General features: G+C 51.9%; 1 long non-coding RNA gene across 1 annotated transcript in view; it reads left to right on the forward strand.

The window, feature by feature from the left end:
- The first annotated feature begins 5,149 nt into the window (after nt 1-5,149).
- LOC138158395 (uncharacterized) overlaps nt 5,150-9,418 on the forward strand; it is a 7,195-nt gene continuing 2,926 nt past the window's right edge. Inside the window, exons 1-2 of the long non-coding RNA XR_011167632.1 lie at nt 5,150-5,235; nt 7,128-7,317. This is a non-coding gene — a long non-coding RNA (uncharacterized lncRNA). The remainder of the gene's footprint in view (nt 5,236-7,127; nt 7,318-9,418) is intronic.

Here is a 9,418-nt window from a genome sequence, read left to right on the forward strand (position 1 = left end):
GCACATGCATGCTCATGTCTGTTAGAGTGCATGAACATGCACATGAAGGTCTTACACATACATGTTAGTGCCTGTAATGTGAGTGTATGTACATGTATGTGAGTGAATGTAATGTATATAGTATATGTTAGTGTGCATGGACATCTATGTTAGTATGTTTGCACATGTATGTTAGTGTCTGCATGTGCAGGCTGGTGCCTGCACGCATGTTAGTATCTGTGGTGTGTGTTAGTGTGCATGGACATCTATGTTCCTGGTGTAACAAGACACTGCATTCCCTAACCCCAGGCATTTGCACTGACCGTCTCCCATGCCCGGGGTTTTCTCCCTCTTCCTCTTGACTTCCTGGCTTCCTTCAAGTTCCAGCTAAAATAACCCTTCTACAAGAAAGCTTTCCCAGTCCTCCTTAAGCTAAGGGTAAGCATGATTAAGCGCCTACTGTGTGGCATGCCCTTTGCTGAGCGCTCTTTATCTCATCTGATCCTCTGTGTAACCTGGGAGTAGGTGCTATGATTATCCTCATTTTGCCGTTGAGGAAACTGAGACAAATAGATGACTTGACCAGGGTCATACAGCTAGTGTCTGAGGCTGGATTTGAGCCCGTGTTCTTTCCTCTGTGCCACCAGCTGCCTTCTCTCTGGTGCTCATCCTCAGCTTATGCTGTGTGCACAAGGTTGTTTGCCTGTCATCTCCTCCATCAGATTGTGAGCTCCTTGAGGGCAGGGACTATCTTTTGTCTTTCCTTGTATCCCAAGAGCTTGGCACAGGGCCTGGTACATAGCAGGTGCTTGATAAATGTTACTTACTGACTGGTGTGTCTGCACAGGTGTGTTAGTGTATGTGGTGTTTATACCTGTGTTGTGCCTGTGCTGGTATACTAGTGTGAACTGTCCCTGGGTCGGGACTGGTGGCTGCTGGCAGTCTGGCTGTGCCTGAGCCCACATGAGTGAGCATTTCTGTGTCTGTCGTCTGCTTCTCTGGTGGGGTTTTAGTACATCACATAAACCTATGTCTGTGTTGTTAGTGGTTGTGTCTACACTTGTATTTGTGTGTGCTGGTATCCGTGTCTCTACTTGCAGCTAGGTAGTGTTGGTGTATTGCCTGTACTTGTGTGAGACTTGGGTTTTCACCTGTGTGTGTGTCTTTGTCTAGGACTTGGTTCTACTTCCCCGCCCCCATGAGAAGGCCCCCCCCTGCACATACCCTTGAGTTAGTTCAGCCCTACCAACCTGCCCAGCCCAACCCTGCCCTGCTCAGCCCAGCCCTTCCAGTCCTGCTCAGCCCAGCCCAGCCCAATCATGCCCAGTTCTGCCCAGCCACACCAAGCTCTGTCCAATCCTGCCCATTCCTGCCCAGTCCAGCCCTATCCTGCTCAGCTCTCCTCAGCCTAGCCCTGTCCAGCCCTGCCCATTGCTGCCCAGCCCTGCCTATTCCTGCCCAGCTCTGCTCAACCCTGCCCATTCCTGCCCAGCCCAGCCCTGCCTTGATCAGCTCTTCTCAGCCTAGCCCTGCCTAGCCTAGCCCAACCCTGCCCTGCTCAGCCCAGCCCTTCCAGTCCTGCTCAGCCCAGCCCAACCATGCCCAGTTCTGCCCAGCCCAGCCCCGCCCAGCTCTGTCCAACCCTGCCCAGCCCTGCCCAGCCCAGCCCTGCCCTGCCCAGCTCTGCTCAGCCTAGCCCAACCCTGCCCTGCTCAGCCCAGACCTTCCAGTCCTGCTCAGCCCAGCCCAGCCTTGTCCTGATCAGCTCTGCTCAGCCCAGCCCTGCCCTGCTCAGCTCTTCTCCACCCAGTCCTGCCCAGCCCTGCCTATTCCTGACCAGCTCTGCCCAACCCTGCCCATTCCTACCCATCCCAGTTATGTCCAACTCTACCCTGCTCAGCCCTGCCCAACCCTGCCCGTTGCTGCACAGCCCTGCCTATTCTTTCCCAGTTCTGCTCAACCCTGCCCATTCCTGCCCTGCCCAGTCATGCCCAACCCTGCCCATTGCTGCCCTGCCCAGCCCTGCCCTGCTCAGTTCTCCTCAGCCTAGCCCTGTCCAGTTATGCCCTGCCTAACCTTGCTCATTCCTACCCATCCCAGTCATGCCCAGCTCTGCCCACTGCTGCCCAGTCCTGCCTATTCCTGCCCTGCCCAGTCCAGTTCTTCTCCCGGCCAGCCTCCCCTCGGACAGAGGGTCCGGAGGGAGCTGTCTGCTGCACTGCAGCTCCGTCTCCATCCCTGTCTCCATCCTCTGCCCCATCCACTCCAGTTCGCACTGCCGGGAGCCTCGCGGGCTTCATTCATTTCCTCCCATTAGTGGGAAATGAGGATATCCGGTGGGGCTCGCCGGGACCCCCGCGGCCGACAAACCTCCCTCTGACCCGGAGAAGAACAACAGAGCCGGCGGAACGGGCTGGGCGGGGGGCAGAGAGGGGAGATGGGAGGGGCCCCTGGGGCACACGGAGTGCCACCCCCCAATCAAGGGGCTAGGACTGAGGGGCCCTCTGCCCAAGATGGGGGCTCCCTCCACTCCCCCCCTACCCAGCCCACAGGGCCACTCCCCACATTCCATCCTGTTCACCAATCTCCCCTCCCCGCAATACTCCAGTGGCCCTGCCTCTCTTTACCCGCCCTCCCCCCCAACTCGGAGAAGGGAGAAGAGAAAGGGGCTGGACCAGGAACCCTTCCCCCAATGACCTGGGCCATTTTTCCCAAAATAGCCTCCCCTGAGCCCTCCCTAGCCGGCTGGCTCCAGTTACTCTCCCTAATTCCCTGCAGCTGCTCCCCCCCTTTTCCCGGCTTTCATTTTCCTGCATTCCTGGTGTGTGTGTGTGGGGGGGGGGGGGGCACATGCACCGGGGGTCTGAGGAAGGACCATGCCATGTCCCTGGCTACTTTCCTTGTAACCTTTCCATCCCACACTTTTGGAGGTGGGGAAGATGGGGTTCCTTTGGGTAGATGCCTTGGTATAGTTGGGGTGTAGGGAAGGGACTTGAGTGGCTCAGAGGCAGCAAGGGTCAGTCATTACAGGACCCCATCCCAAAGGTTTCTGTTCTGCACTGGTGAGCCACTTGAAATCAAAGACACTGTGAATATCTCGGACATGGGGGGGGGGGGGGGGGGGGGGCTTTGGGGGGGGGGGGGAAAGGCCTTTTTTTTTTGGGGGGGGGGGGGGGGTGAGGAGGGAGGATAAAAGGCCCATTCAGGCCCCGAGTTCCACTGTGAGGTGGACGAGTCAGGAAACATGGTCCCCATCCCACCGACCCCTCGGGGCTTGGAGACTCAGGACTTAGAAGAAGACAAGACAATGGGATGTAGTTGAAAGATTCCCAGTCTGAAGAGCCAGGAACCTAGTTCTGCCACTTTGTACCTTCACGTTCTATTGCTAGCATCCCATGGCTCAAACACAGAAAAGAGTTAAACAGCAAAGACCTCACCTCCTCACTCTCTCCCCCTTCCCCTCTCCACATCCAATCGGGTGCCAAGTCCTGCTGCTGATCTCTCCCATAAGCCCCCTTCTCTCCTCTGACACTGGTTCCACCCTGGTGCCTTCATCGGCCCATGACTGCCTCAACTCTCTCCCAACCCCAAGGCATCCTCCATTCAGCTGTCAAATTGACCTTAGAGTGCAGGTCTGACCATGTCACACCCCCCTCCCCAACTCAATAAGCCCCAGTGGCTCTCTATCACCTCCAGGATCAAATTTAAGAATCCTCTGGGGTTCAAAGCTATTTATAACCTGCGCCCCCCTACCCCACTCCTTTCCAGTCTTCTAACACTTCTTCCTGCCATGCCCCTGATCTGCCATCCAATGGCACCAGCCTTGCTGTTCCTCACACAAGACAGTCCATCTCTGGACTGGGGTATTTTCTCTAGCTGTCTCCAATTCCTGGAATGGTCTTTCTCCATCTCTGCCTCCCAGCCTCTCTGGCTTCCTTCTCAGCTAAAACCCCACCTTCTGCAGCAATCTTTCCCGATCTCCCTTCATTTTAGGGCTTTCCCTCCATTGATCATTTCCAATTATCCTGTATGTAGCTTGTTTGTCCAAAACTGTTCCCATGCTGTCACCTCCATCAGACTGTGATCTCCTTGGGATTAGGGACTGTCTTCTGCCTTCATGTGTACCCCTCCAATGCTCAGCACAGTGCCTGGCACATAGTAGAAATGGTTATTGACAGACAGGTTTTAGGCTCATAGAATCAGATATGAGGGCTGGACAGGATCAGAATCAGATCAGGTAACATTTAAAGCACATTGCAAATCTTACAGTACTATGTAAATTATTATTACAGTCAATTTGAAACACCCTCCTTCACATTTATAGAGGAGGAAACTGAGGCCGATAGAGGGAGTGAGTTTCCCAGGTCACACAAGCAGTTAGTGACAACAAATCCAGAGATCCAAACTTGGTCCTATTCTCTGCTCACTTTACCCTGATGTCTGAACCCTAACCTTCTCACCTTGTGTCCCAGTGGAATACCTATAGTGTCTTTGTAAAATGGGGGAGGAATGGAGGGGAGGAAGGAGGGAATGGGGAGAGGGGGAAAGAATCGTACTAATACCAGTTCCAAAGTCACTTCTAGCTCTAATTCTTACAAACCATTTTCTTAGATTTTCTATATCCAATGCTTTCAAGAGAGCTAGCCGTCTTGGTCTTGGGAGCTGAATGAGGCAGCTTTGGAGGCCCAGGACTTATCAGAGATAAGACCTGGCTCAACCCATTGGGATAATGTGAGGGTGATGGACCTTGAACTCTGCCAGAGGAAACGTATATATCCTATTCAACAGCCAAACCTCTCACACAGATCTCCAAACCTCAGAAGGCAAACACTAAGGGATAGGCACAGGGGTGCAAGAACAGAAGAGGGATTCTGAGAGAGAGACACACCCAGGGACCTGGGCCTGACACGAGGGCCCACGGAGTCTCCCAGCCAGGACCCCAGCCCCAAGGCCCTGGACCCATACTTGTTTCTGAGTGCTGGGGTGGACAGCCCCCAATGCCCCTCATTTCTGATAGTCTCTGCTACCCATGAGGGAGGAGGAGGAGGCAGGAGTGGGGAGAGACTGTCTTAATTAAAATTCTCCCTTTCATCCCAGTAATTACTCTCAAACAGGCGACAGCAGCCACAGCCATACTTGGCACCCTGCCAAACCAGCCAATGGGATCATCAAGACGCAGAGAAACAATTCATTTGGGGAGAAAGCCCTAAAACCCACTCCAGGAGAAACAGCACCCATCCCTGATTTGAAGCAAGAGTTAAGAAGGGGAGACACAAGGGGAAAGAGAGGGAGAAAGCAAGGGAGGGAGGGAGGAGAAAGAGAAAATTGGGAAGGAGCAGGGAGGTGATTTTAAGGGTGGGAAAGAGGAGAAAGGGGAGAGGAGGAAAGAGGAAGAGATGATAAAGGAAGGGAGGGAGAGGAAAAGAGGGGAGGAGTAGGAAAAGAGGAGAAATGAAGGGAAAGGAAAAGAGGGAAGGAGTAGAAGAAGAGAGGAGAAAGGAAGGGAGGGGAAAAGAGGGAAGGAGTAGAGGAAAAGGAAGAGAGGGAGAGGAAAAGAGGAAAGGAATAGGAAGAGGAAGAGAAGAGAAAGGAAGGGAGAGGTAGGAAAAGAGGGGAGGAGTAGAAAGAGGAAAAGAGGAGAAAGGAAGGGAGGGAGGGGAAAGAAAGAAGGAGTAGGCAGAGGAAGAAAGGAGAAATGAAGGGAGGGAGAGGAAAAGAGGGAAGGGATAGAGGAAGAGGAAGAGAGGTGAAGGAAGAGAGAGGTAGGAAAAGAGGGGAGGAATAGGGAGATGGAGTATGGACAAAAGGAGAAGGGGAGGAAGAGGGGATAAGGGAGAAGAAAAGGAGGGAGGGAAAGGCAGAAGGGGAGAAGAAAAGAGGGGAAAAGTAGAAGAGAGGTAGGAAATCGGAAGGGAAGAGAGAAAAAGAAAGGGAGAAAAGGAGGGAAAAGTAGAAGTACAGGATAAAGGAGAAGGGAAGAGGAGGGATGATAGAAAAGAAGGAGAAAGGGAAAAGGAGTAAAGAAATGAGGAGAGTAGAGAATAGGGGAGGGAAGCAAGGGAGGAAGGAGGGGGAGACGTGGTAAAGGGAGAGAGGAGGAGGAGGAAGGGAGAAGGGGACCGAGGGGCGGCCACGGAGCCGGGGCAGCTGCCCGTTCCGAGCCCTGACAGCCCCGAGACACTGATGAAAGCCCGGCGGCCCGGGCAGCGCAGCCCTGAATGTGATAAGGGTGGGGGCGGGGGAGCGCGAGGGGGGAAAAGCCAGGAGGAAATCAATCTAATTAATGGCTCTGCTCATTTATCGGGGGCAAATGCTAATTATTCTTTTTAATCACTTTTCTGCCGCAGTCTCCTGCTTGCTCACTCTGGCATTTTTTCCCCAGCTCTGCCTTCCTTTGAGAAGTTTGTGACGAGTGACTGTCACCCTGGGCCTATAAATGGAGAAGGCGGCCTGGAGGAGAAGGGGGGCCGGGGTGGGGGGGCTGAGGGGGAGAAAAAAGCGTGATGGAAGAGGGCTGGAAGGGGGAGAGAACGAAGACTGCGGCTGGGAGAGGCTGCAGGGCCACCGGGGCCAGGTTCCTGTGTGTGCGTGTGTGTGCGTGAGAGTGCAAAGGCACACGTGTGTGGTTAATGCAGGCATGTGCATGTGTGAGCATATATTGTGCAAGTGTGCATGTGGGCGACGCACATATGTGTAAGCATGTGTGTATCTATGCAAACACATGTGCATGTAGGCAATGCATGTGTGTGCAAGCATGTGTGTGCATGCATTGTGTGAATGTGTGCGCTGTGGTGGTGTATGTTTGCCTGTAGACAGTGCACATGTGTGTATGCATTGTGTATTTGTATGCATGTGCATGCAGGTCTTATGAAAATAATTGTATATGCACTGTTGTGTACGTCTATGCATGAGTACACACGTGTGCATGAGTGTGTATTAGACTGTTCCCCTCCCTCCTGGGACCTGCTTGGGGCTATGAATGGAGGAAGGACCACAGACGATGGTGGCTTCCATCTAATATAACAACAACGCTATGACAGCATATAGATACATTTCTTTAGGATTTGTGAATACTGTCTCATTTAAGAGTTACAAATACTGTCTCATCTGACCCCCACAACAGCCCTGCTATTATTCCCATTTTACAGATGAGGAAACGGAGCCTGAGAAACTTTCACTGACTTGCCCAGTCATTGACCTGGGGTCATGCAGCTGGTTAAGTGTCTGAGGCAGGATTTAGAGCCCATTCTTCCTGACTTCTAAGCCCCAAGACCCTCTCCCACCCCCTACTCCATGTCACTCAATGGACTCTCCAGAGCCTCCATTCAAGGGTCTAAGGTGAGAGATGCCCTGGAGTGTTCACCTCAGTCCAACAGCATTAAATAGGCACCCATTCCCCTTTGCAAGCTCCTGGAGAGCAGAGACTGTCTGTCCTTTCTTTGTATCCCAGTGGCTGGCACACTGCTGTGTCAAACATTTATTAAGCTCCTACTATGTGCCAGGCACTGGGAGCTAGGGATATAAAGGCACAGATGAAAGTCTCTGCCTTTAAGGAGACTATCAGTCACTCTGGCCCAAACCCCCTTTCTGATGCTAGTGGTCTTTCCAAACTACGCCGCATTTAGTTAGAATTTATTCTGTGCATGCTTTGTACACATCCATTAGAATGGGAGCCCCCGAGGCCATGGCCCGCTCCAGTTTTGGTTCTGGGCCCTCAGCACCCAGCACAAGGCCTGGAACAAGCCAGGGCTAATAAACGATTGTTGGTTGACTGATGGATTGACTTGTGGAACTGGGTCTTTGCCTGAAGTACTCCCAGCTCCAGGCATATTGCTGATAGAGCATGAAGCCTGTGCTTGAGGTCCAAGTCTTTCTGGCTCCAGCGTGGTATGTGAGGTCCAGGCAGGGGAGCACCAGGCCTTGGCTTGAGTTCCCAGGTGTTCCAATGATAGGAATTGGCAGCGGCTGAAGGGTAAACATAGATGGGTTCCAGAGCCAAGGCAGTTGTTGCAGGAATCAGGACAACTGAGATAGTGTACTGTACTGAGAGACAGTGGGAACAACAGTCCGGAGCCAGGATAGAAACAACAGACGTAACAGCGAAGGCCCCAGAGAGAGATGGAGAAAGGCAGCGGGAGCCATGCAGGATTCTGGAGCAGAAATGATGTGCATGGCAGGGCCTTGCCTTGTTGGGGCCAGGAGTTTGGGAGAGCTATCATTATTTCTTGCAGGTGGGGCTCAGAAGCAAGTCTTTTTTTTTTTTTAATTTATTACATACTTAAAAAAAACCCTCTTCTACATTTAGATACTTCTGTTAGCCTTGAGAGTTTTCAGGAAACTGGGGGACCCCAAGAAAGAGAGACATAAACTAAATCCAGATGGTCCTAGGGGTTTTCTGGGTTGGGGAAGGAGAAAGGAACAAGCCTTTATTAAGCACCTGCTATATGTACAAATATTATTTCATTTGATCCTCACAACAACCCTGTGATAGAAGTGCTAAAGCAATACCCATTTGACAGCTGAGGAAACTGACACAGAGGATAAGTGACTTGTTCAGGATCACACAGCTAGTAAATATTTGAGGTGGGGGCAAAGTGAGCCATGGCTGAAATATCATCAAGAATCTTTCCAGATTAGATCCGGTTCGGCATAAGCCCCAAACTGTAGATCTTAAATGCAGGTTGCATTTCAAAGGCTCCTCCCAGATTACTCATTTGGGTAGGTGGAGGCAAGATTACCTGTACTATCCAGAAACAGAATCCAGCCAACAGCAGGGCTGGTGTGAGCCTGGACAGTATGGAGGCCATTCTGAGACCTAATAAAGTAATACTGCTTCACCAGCCTTTCCTGGGTCCTTCCTGCCTGGGTTCATAGGACCCTACGGAATGGGGATAGTGAGGCCTGAAGACATATAGTGCCTTGCAGTGTATCCTAAGTGAAGGTCGTATTTCTGTTGTTTTATGTTGAGTACCTGAGGCATGTACCTCTGTACTCTGTAAAGGGGCTAAATCAGAGTGTATTTGGACCTTCCCAGGGAAGGTATGGAAGTCATTGGGCACTACAGCCCCTGGCATCTCCTTCCTCTCCTTCCTTCCTTCCTTCCTTCCTTATTCTCTCCCTTTTCCCTTCCTCCTTTCCTCCCTTCCCTTTCTCCCTTCCTTCCTCCCTTTATTACTCCCTTTCTTACATCTCTTCCTCCCCTCTTTCTTTCCTTCATTTCTTTCTTCCTTCCTTCCCCTTCCTTCTTAGTTCCCTCTTTCCCCTCCCTCCCTCCTTTCTTCTCTTCCTTCTTTCTCCCTCCTTCTTTCCTTTTCCTCTCTTCCTTTTCCAATTCCTACTTTTTATTCCTTCCTTTCTTCTTTCCCCTTCCTTCTTACCTCCCTCCTTTTCTTTCCCTTCTTTCTTTCCTCCCTCTTCCTTCCTCTCTCTTCCTTTTCCC

The sequence above is a fragment of the Petaurus breviceps genome, unplaced genomic scaffold (assembly GCF_028583685.1).
Source record: "Petaurus breviceps papuanus isolate PSGF00001 unplaced genomic scaffold, PetGlider_PUasm1.0 174, whole genome shotgun sequence".
Classification (NCBI taxonomy): domain Eukaryota; kingdom Metazoa; phylum Chordata; class Mammalia; order Diprotodontia; family Petauridae; genus Petaurus; species Petaurus breviceps.